The sequence below is a fragment of the Marmota marmota genome, unplaced genomic scaffold (genome assembly GCF_001458135.2).
Source record: "Marmota marmota marmota unplaced genomic scaffold, marMar, whole genome shotgun sequence".
NCBI lineage: Eukaryota > Metazoa > Chordata > Mammalia > Rodentia > Sciuridae > Marmota > Marmota marmota.
In genome coordinates, this window is record NW_026000016.1 from 40,270,598 (window position 1) to 40,281,012 (window position 10,415).

General features: G+C 37.0%; 1 long non-coding RNA gene across 1 annotated transcript; it reads left to right on the forward strand.

The window, feature by feature from the left end:
* The first annotated feature begins 865 nt into the window (after positions 1–865).
* LOC125618514 lies at positions 866–1,350 on the forward strand. The gene is made up of 2 exons (XR_007349848.1): positions 866–1,213; positions 1,257–1,350. It is a non-coding gene; the product is annotated as an uncharacterized LOC125618514 (long non-coding RNA).
* The last annotated feature ends 9,065 nt before the right edge of the window (positions 1,351–10,415 follow it).

Here is a 10,415-nt window from a genome sequence, read left to right on the forward strand (position 1 = left end):
GTTTACCCAAGACTATAAATAGAATAAATTTTTTGCTGAATGCTTTAAAAGGAAAAATAAAACATTTGACATCTAGTCACCTTGAAGTAAACTACAAAAGATCAATAATTGGGGCTAAAAGTGTAGCTCTGTGGTAGAGTGCTTACCTAGTATGCACAAGGTCCTCGGTTCAACCCCTAGTACCACAAAAAATAAATCAATAAATATTGTTGTTGGACTTCTCAACAGGAAAAATGGAAGCCAGAAGACTATAAAATAGTATCTTCAAAGTGCTTAGAGAAAGCAACCACCAACTTAAAATTGTAACTGCAGCCCAGCCACCTGGAGAGAGGCCCGCCCCAGCACCTGTATGGACAGGCACCCCGTGCAAAGGTTCCTTATTCACCAAAGCATAGCTCCACAGCCCAACAGCAGGGTACATATAGGCTTGAGGCTGCTGCCAACACAAAACTGGGATATTGCTGCATCTATCAAGGGACAAAAATAAGGACCTGGTAAGACATCATCAAGGTCCCTGTGGGCCTGACTGCACCAGAGGTATCTCTACTAGGGGTGCTAACAGTTATCCTGTTGCTGAGATAACAGGGAGTATTGCATGGGGTTGCCTATCTCTTGTTTCTCCTACTAACAGCCAACTTGTTATGATTACCCTTTCACTAGTCATATAATCTAATATCTCTACATTTTCACATCTCACCTCATAAACATCACACCCAACCCCCAGCCTCCCCGCTTCTTACTGTTAGAAACTATAAACCATTACGCAAACCTATTGACTCAATGGTAGAAGATAACCAAACTCCATTTCTGATTATAGTGACAAAACTGTAAATGTGAAAATAGAAGCTGATCGATGACTGCACAGTTGGGTACATTCAGTGCTGTAATATTTTTTGATCTCCCCTTTAAAGGTGAGGTATTGGTAACCTGTAGGAACACCATAAGACAATAGGGCAGAAGCTGTAATACCTCAGATCTACACTACAAGAGAGGAAGACACATAGACATCATGAAAAAACAAGGGAGGAAAGTGTCCCAAACAAACCAAGCGACTACAACAACAGAATCCATAGCTAGTGAAGTAGGTGAAATGTCAGAGAAGGAGTTCAGAAGGTACATAATTAAAATGATCTGGGAATTAAAGAACGACCTATGTGAGCAGAGGCAGGCAAAAACAGATCACTCCAACAAAGAGATAAGAGAGCAAATACAGGTGACCATCAATCACACCAACAGAGATAAGAGAGCCAATACAGGTAGCAAGAGATTACTTCAAGAAAGAGATAGAAATTCTGAAAAAAAAAAAAAAGAAAAGAAAGAAAGAAATCCTTGAAATGAAAGAAAAAATAAGCCAAATAAAAAACTCAATAGAAAGCATCACCAACAGACTAGATCACTTAGAAGACAGGACCTCAGACAATGAAGAAAAAACATACAATCTCAAAAATAAAGGTGACCTCACAGTGAAGATGGTAAGAAACCATGGATAGAATATCCAAGAATTTTGCGATACCATCAAAAGACCGAATTTAAGATTTACTGGGATACAGGAAGTTTCAGAGATTCAAACCAAAGGAATGCATAATCTCTTCAATGAAATAATATCAGAAAATTTCCCAAGCATGAAGAATGAATTGGAAAATCAAATACAAGAGACCTATAGGACACCAAATGTACATAATTACAACAGATTTACACCAAGATTCATTATAATGAAAATGCCTAGCGTACAGAATAAGTATAGAATTTTAAGGCCACAAGAGAAAAAAAAATTGGATCTCAGCAGATTTTTCAACCCAGACCTCAAAACCAGGAGATCCTGGAACAACATATACCAACCTCTAAAAGATAATGGATGCTAACCAAGAATCTTATATTCAGCAAAATCAAACTTCAGATTTGATGATGAAATAAAAACCTTCCATGATAAACAAAAGCTAAAAGAATCTACAGCAAGAAAGCCTGCACTATAGAACATTCTTGGCAAAATATTCCACGAAGAGAAAATGAAAAACAACGAAAATCTGCAAAGAACTATGTCGCGACCCCTCGCTGGCAAGGGAAACACGACACAGGATTCTTCTTTCAACAGTTTATTCAGGCCTTGAGTCATGTATCATCTTCTAGCGCCCCGCCGCCCGAACACACCCAAGCACAGCTTAATAAAGCCCCCCGCGTCCCAATCCCAAGCCGCCACGTGGATCTCTCTCATAGGGTGGTAAGGGATTGCGCGCCAACTCTCCATAAAAGGAGTTGTTTATCACAGGCCACAGTGGAAGCCGGCGCCATCTTCTAATGGCGGCCACGGTCTATAAGAATGGCTTACCACAGAACTACAATAAAGGAAAAGCCAACTAAGGGAGAAACCAAGTCAAGTTAAATACCAAATTTTTTTTAAATGACCGGAAATACAAATCATGTCTCAATAATAACCCTGAATGCTAATGGCCTAAACTCACCAATCAAAAGACATAGACTAGTAGATTGGATTTTAAAACAAGACCCAACAATATGCTGCCTTCAAGAGATTTATCTCATAAGAAAAGAGGTCCACAGACTAAAAACGAAAGGTTGGGATAAAATATACCATTCACATGGTCTATGTAAACAAGCAGGGGTTCCCATCCGCATATCAAATAAAGTAGACTTCAAGCCAAAGTTAATCAAAAGGGATAAAGATGGACATTTCATACTGCCTAAGGGAATCATACATCACAAGACATAACAGTTATAAATATATATGCCCCAAACAATGGAGCAACTATGTTCATCAATCAAACTCTTCTCAAGTTCAAGAGTCAACTAGACCACAACACAATATTCTGGGTGACTTTAACATACCTCTTTCACCACTGAATAGATCTTCTAAACAAAGAAATTATAGAACTCAATAATACAATTAATAACTTAGACTGAACTGACATATATAGAATATTTCATCCTTACTTTCTTCTCAGCAGCACATGGATCCTTCTCTAAAATAGAACATATATTATGCCACAAAACAACTCTTAGTAAATACAAAAAAATGTGGTCTGCATTCTATAAGACCACAATGGAATGAAATTAGAAATCAATGATAAAATAAAAAATAAAACTACTCCAACACTTGGAGAGTAAATGATATGCTATTGAATGAACAATGGTTGCAAAATATATCAAGGAGAAGATTTAAAAATTCTTAGAGGTAAATGAGAACACTGATACAACATATTGAAATCCCTGGGACACTATGAAGGCAGTTCTAAGAGGAAAGTTCATTGCAATGGAGTTCATTCCTTCGAAGAAGAAAAAGTCAACTAAATGATCTAACATTACATCTCAAAGCCCTAGAAAAAGAGAACAAATCAACACCAAAAGCAGTAGAAGACAGGAAATAATTAAAATCCAAGCTGAAATCAATGAAATTGAAACAAAAGAAGCAATTGAAAAAAATTGACAAAACAAAAACTTCATTCTTTGAAAAACTAAATAAAATTAGTAAACCAATAGCCATGCTAGCAAAGAGAAGACAAGAGAAAACTCAAATTACTAATATCCATGATGAAAAAGAAAATATCACGATGGACACTACAGAGTCACTGGACCAATGAGCCACATCCCCAGCCCTATTTTGTATTTTATTTAGACACAGGGTTTCACTGAGTTGCTTAGCGCCTCACCCTTTGCTGAGGCTGGCTTTGATTCTCCCCAGCCACTGGGATTACAGGAGTGCACCATCGCACCAGGCTCCACATTTACAATATTTTAAAAAACACTTCTAAACAACTTATAGTGAAAAATGAAATCAGATGGAAAGTTAAAAACACTTAGACCTAAACAACAATAAAAATACTACATATCAAATGTTTTGTTTGTTGTTTTTTGTTTTGTTTTTGGTTTGTTTGTTTGTTTGTTTTGTTTTTGTTTTGCAGTACTGGGGATTGAACCACTGAGCTGTATCCCCAGTTCTTCCTATTTTTTTTATTTTAAGACAGTGTCCCACTAAATTGCCCAGTCTGGCCTTAAACTTTCAACTCTCCTTCCTGAGCCTCCCAAGTAGCTGGGATTACAAATGTGCACCATGGTGCCTAAAATTTGTGGTGTGCAGGAAGGCAATGCTTCAAAGAAAATGCATATCCTCAAATACTATTATTAGAAAAAATGAAAATTGACACCAAATGTTCACATTAGTAGTTGGAAAAACAAATATGTTCAAAGCTTTTTTGAGATATTTATATATCCTGGATATTAATCCTTTGAAGGAATAGTTACTGGCAAAGATTCTCTCCCATTCTGTATAATATCTCTTCACACTCAACTGTTTCCTTTGCTGTGCAGAAGTTTTAAATTTGATGCCATCCCACTTATTGATTCTTGGTTTTACTTCTTGTGTTTTAGGAGTCTTATTAAGGAAGTCAGTGCCTATGCCAATATGTTGGAGTGTTGCCCCATGTCTTCTTCTAGTAGTTTCAGAGTTTCTGGTCTAATTCCTAGGTCTTTGATCCACTTTGAGTCGATATTTTTTGTACAGGGTGAGAGAGAGGGTTCTAGTTTCATTTTTCTACATATGGATATCCAGTGTTCCTGGCACCATTTAAAAAAAAAACAAAACTGTTTTTTCTCCAATATATGTTTTCAGCACCTTTGTCAAGGATTAGATGACGGTAGCTATGTGGATTTGTCTCTGTGTCTTCTATTCTATTCCAATGGTCTTTGTGTCTGTTTTTATGCCTGTACCATGCAGTTTTTGCTACTATAGCTATGTAAATTAATTTGAAGTCAGAAATTGTGATGTTTCCAGCCTCCTGCTTAGTGCGCAGGATTGCTTTGTCTTTTATTCTTCCATAAGAATTTTAGGACTGTTTTTCTAGTTCTGTGAAGAACTAGAAAAATTTTGATGGGGATTGTATTGAATCTGTAGATTGCTTTTGGTACTATGGCAATTTTTCAATATTAACTCTGTCCACTGAACAACAAAGTTCTCTCTGACTTTTGAGGGCTTCTTCATTTTCTTTCTTCAGTGTTCTAAACTTTTGATTGTAGAGTTGTTTCACCTCCTTGGCTAGATTTCCTCCCAAATGAATAAATAGGAGAAAGATCTAAACAGACATGTCTCCAAAGAAGAAATACAAATAGCCAACAAATATAGGAGGAAAACATTCAACATCCATAGCAATCAGGGAGATGCAAATCAAAACTACACTGAGATGTCATCTTACTCCAGTTTGAATGGCAATCATTAAAAACACAGACAATAATAATTGCTGGCAAGGATGTGGTTGGAAAGGTACACATGTACATTGTTGGTGGGACTGCAAATTGGTACATTGAGTCTTTTCAGGTATCTCCAAAGACTAGCAATACATCCTAGTCTTTGGACTAGGACCCAACTGTCCCACTCCTTGGAATTATTCCAAAAAAAAATCTAAAACCAGCACACTATAATGATACTTGCATAACAATTTTTATAGCAGCTCAATTCATAATAGCCAAGATAGGGACCAGCCTAGGTGTCTATCAGCAGATAAATGGATAAAGATAATGTGATGTGTGTGTGTATTAGGGGGAGGGGAAAGAATAATAAAAAGGGGTAAATATCCTAAAATAGGCTGGAGATCAAAACACTACAGGAAGGTGATGGAGGGGTGGGAGGAGAGAAGAGCATGGGGAATGAAATCTACCAAACTATGCTATCTTCATGTACAAATTTACCACAATGAATCCTACACACACACACACACACACACACACACACACACACTTATAATGCACTAATTAAAAGAGCAATAATAGAAGGGGAAAAGGTAGAGTAGAGCAAGTAGATTTGGGGAGAAAGGTAGGGAAAGGAAAGATACTAGGAAATGAGAGTGATCAAATTGTTATGTGTAAGTAGAAATACAACAAAATTAATTTCACTATTATATTTAATTACATAGTATAGCTTACATTTATTGAGTGGTTACCAGGTGCTATGTACTCTTCCAAGTCCTTTACATATTTCAGTTCACTTAATCTTCCCCAAAACCCTAAGAGGCTCATGTTCTTATTATCCCCATTTTACAGAAAAAGAAACTGAGATGAGGTAAGTTTCCCAAGGTTATTCATCTTGTAAGTGAAGAAACTGATTTTAAGCCAGGCAGGCTGGTTCCAGAGGTTAAGGTTTTAACTACAAATGAAAAATTTAGATGAAATGAATAAATGGCTAGTAAAATATAACTTCCCAAAATGGAATTTAAAAAAATAATCAAAAGCCTGAAAAGTTCTATAACCATTAAATGGAATCCCAGATTAACTTCGGGTGATTTTATTTGTAGAGTGTATTAGAAAAATATATTAGAGCACTGGGTTGTGGCTCAGTGGTGGAGAGCTTGCCTTGCATGCGTGAAGAACTGGGTTCAATCTTTAGCACCACATAAAAATACATGAATTAAATACAGGTATTGTGTCCATCTACAACTAAAAAAAATATATTTTAAAAAGAAAAATATATTAGAATTTTGTTCGAACTTTATACAGACTCTTCCAGAAAATGCAAACCAAAAGAAAGGAAAATGGAGGAAAGTTACTCCTTTTTAGTAGTTTAAGTGTGGTAGAAATTTCTCTCTGTGTTAAAACAATCCAGAAGTAGAGGGTCCAGAGCTGGTACAGCTAGTGCAGGAAGCTTTCAAGGACTTGGGCTTCTTCTAGCTCACCTCTTGCCTTGCCCCTGAGTGGACCATGTCATCACGGTCCAACACAGCTGCTAGAGCTGCAGTCAGTACAGCTGAGAGTAGAGAAAAGGATTTTTAAAGAGTGCATCAAGGTAGAGCATTTGCCTGTCATGCACGAGGCGTGGGTTCCCTCCCCAACACTGGACATAAATAAAATTAAAAAGAGGGACTGGGGTTGTAGCTCAGCGGTAGAGCACTCGTCTAGCACGTGCGAGGCCCTGGGTTCAATCCTCAGCACCACATAAAAATAAATAAATAAAATAAAGATATTGTGTCCAGTTACAACTAGAAAATAAATATTTAAAATCAAATAAAATAAAGTAAATAAAAAGAGTGTATCCTCAGAGACATGCTCTCAATCATATACCACACTTCCGCTCATCTCTCATTCTCCAAATATAGTCATATTGCAAACCCCAGCAGACACAAGGGTCTGAGAAATGTGGCTAATCATGCTGAGCTGAAACTCAGGATTCTTGTTGCTTAGAAATGAGGGAGGATGAATATTGAGAGCAGATCAAAATCTCCACTGTGTTCTTTAATTAGATTTCTGAGGCTACCAAACACTCAATGCTAAAGCCAAACAAGAATGTTACAAAAAAGAAAAATTATAGGCCAAATGAAGCTCATAAGAAAAATTGTAAAAATCCTAAAAAGAATCCAGCAGTAGGTTTATCCAGTGTAGTTTATTCCAGGAACATAACTGTGGTTCACATTTTTTAAACTTATTAATGTAATTTTTATTACTACAGTAACCAATTTCATAAGTAGCATGCTTTATCAAGATATTGAAACATATTTTAAAGCTTATAGTAATTAAGATAGTCACAGTAACATAGTAATGAACAAAATAATCAGTGAAATAATTAGCCCAATAATGGACCCACTTAAATATGAAAACTAATTAATTATAGAGTAGGCATTGCAAATCACTGGGAAAGAACAAACTGTTAAATGAATGGGAAAATGGGTTATCATCTAGTTGGAAAAAAATAATAAATTGGAGCCTGACCTCATGCCACATATAAAAATTTAATTCCAGATGGAAAAAGGACATTAATATAAAAGGTGAAAGTTTAATACTTTTAAGATAGCATGTTGACCCAGTTAATAAAGGGGCAAATGAACTAGACAGACACTTCTCAAAAGAATACAGATGGCCAACAAATACACGAAAAAAATTGTTGAACACTGTTAGCAACTAGAGAGATACAAATCGAAACAATACTGAGAGTTTACCTCGCTCCAATGAGAACAGCAGCCATCAAGAACTGCTGCTCCCCTCCCCTGACTCAGGCAATGGCAAGGCCCTACTGAGGTGGATGGCGCAAGGCGTCCATCCTCTGGAGGAGCGCAGTATGTTTCTGGGAATGGGCTGATTTGTTTTTGTATTCCTTTAATAAGTATAGTTGCGATTTCTCATATGACCATTAAGTATGAAGGAAAAAACATGACTTTCCCAATTAATGCAACTACTTCTAAGATCTGTTTGCTCTAAATGCAATGATTCAGCTGTGGAGTGTAAATTGTTAATGTCTGATGAGAAACTCCCTGTATTCCTGTCAAGGAAGTTTTTGAGAAATTAAATTAAAATCTAGAGAAGAAGAATTAATGTTAAAGAAGACAGATTAGTGCTTAGTACTGGGCAACTTGTTCTTGTTCCTGTGCACAATGGTCTGTGCTCTTACTCTTGTTTGATTAAAATTAATAACAAGTTAACCACTTGCCGTAACCATGGCACCGGTTCTAGTCAGTAAGTCAAGAAAGAATAGTCAAGGTATAGGCCAATAGTCTGGGACATTTCTAACTATTATTAGAAGTTAACTAAGCAGAAACAGCTCAAAGCAAAACACGAACTGAAAGGAAAAATGCTTGCTTATGCATAAGCCAAGATACATTCTTCTATTCTAATTGTAGCTACCTAATATTTTGTTTCTTTGAATAATGATTCCTGTTTTGTAACCACAAAGTACTGTGAGCCTGCAAAAATGAAAAGTATATATGATCAACTACACAAGTAAAGATTGGGATCAACACCTTCACTTTGGTGTCTGTGTTGTTTCTCCACCCCCCTTTCGCCGACTCCTCACCATCCGTTCGTCTCCTGAGACCCCCTGTTGGAGCTGGACTCCGACAAGAATACACATAATAAGCCAGGTTCAGTAGTTCACATCTGCAATCCCAACAACTCAGGAGGCCGAGGCAGGAGGATCACAAGTTCAAAACCAACCTCAGCAACTTAACACAGCAACTTAGTGAGATCCTGTCTCAAAATAAAATTTTAAAAAATTAAAAGGACTGGGATGTGTCTCAGTGGTTAAATACCCCTGGATTCAATCTCCAGTACCTGCCCCCCCCACACACACACACACACACAAAATACACATAATAATAAACGCTGGAAAGGATGCAAAGAAAAAGAACACTTTTACACTGTTAGTGAGATGGTAAATTAGTACAACCACTATAGAAATCAGTATAGCGGTTTCTCAAAAGATCAGGAGTAGAACCATCATATGACCCCAATATGCCACTCCTCAGTATTTATCCTAAAGAATAAAAGTCATAATACTATGGCGATATAAACATGTATACCCATGTTTATAGCAGCGCCATTCACAAATTCATAATAGCCAACCCATGGAACCAGCCTAGGAATCCACCAACAGATGAATGAATAAAAAAAAAACTGATATTTATATCAAAGGGAAATCAATAATACAATTATAAAAATATAATATATAACAATATAATTTGGCCAATATCATTCTCCAGTAGTTCCTTCACCAGGTCCCCTTTCTCTAACTCTACGGATCTCCCTTCAATTTTCATGAAACCATTCCCTCACCTCTTTTCCTTTTTCCACTCTAGCTTTCACATAAGAGAGAAAACATTCAAATCGACTTTCTGAGTTTGGCTTGTTTAATCTCTACCCATTTTCCTGAAAATGACATGTAAATATAACTTCCCACTCTAGTATATTGATTCCTAAAAGTCAATAAACATCTCATAACAAAAGGGCAAAAGATATTTTTTTTCTTTTCTAAATTTATTTTTTTTTTACAGTAGAATGCATTTTGACATATTGTACACAAATGGAGCACAACTTCTCATTCCTCTGGTACATGGCGCAGAGTCACTCCAGTAGTGTAATCACACATATATATAGGGTAATAATGTCTGTCTCTTTCTTCTGCCCTGCCCAACCCCTCCCCTCATTCTCCTCTACACAAACCAACAGTCTTAGTGTAACTTGCCTAGAGTGGCAAAAAGCACTATTAACATTAATATTAGGATACTTTAATTTGGGCAAGTGGAACTTACCTGTAATCCCAGCAACGGGGAGGCTGAGGTAGGATGATTGGAAATTCAACGCCAGCCTCAGCAATTTAGCAAGACCCTCAGCAATTTAGTGAGATGCTCTCTCAAAATATAAAAATAAAAAGGGCTGGAGACTTAGCTCAGTGGTAAAGCACCCCTGGGTTCAATCCCTAGTACAAAAACAAAAACCAAACTTTCAAGAAATACCTGAATAGAAGCAAACCCGCTAAGCTGGTAAACTGGCATTTCTTTTTTCCTTTCTTCCCCCCCCCCACCCCCTTACTGTCACACTAAGTTGCTGAGGCTAGCCTTGACCTTGCAGTCCTCCTGCCTCTGCCTCCAGATTGCAGAAGTGTGTCACTTTCCCCCCTAAATGGTATTTCAAAGCATTATATATAAACA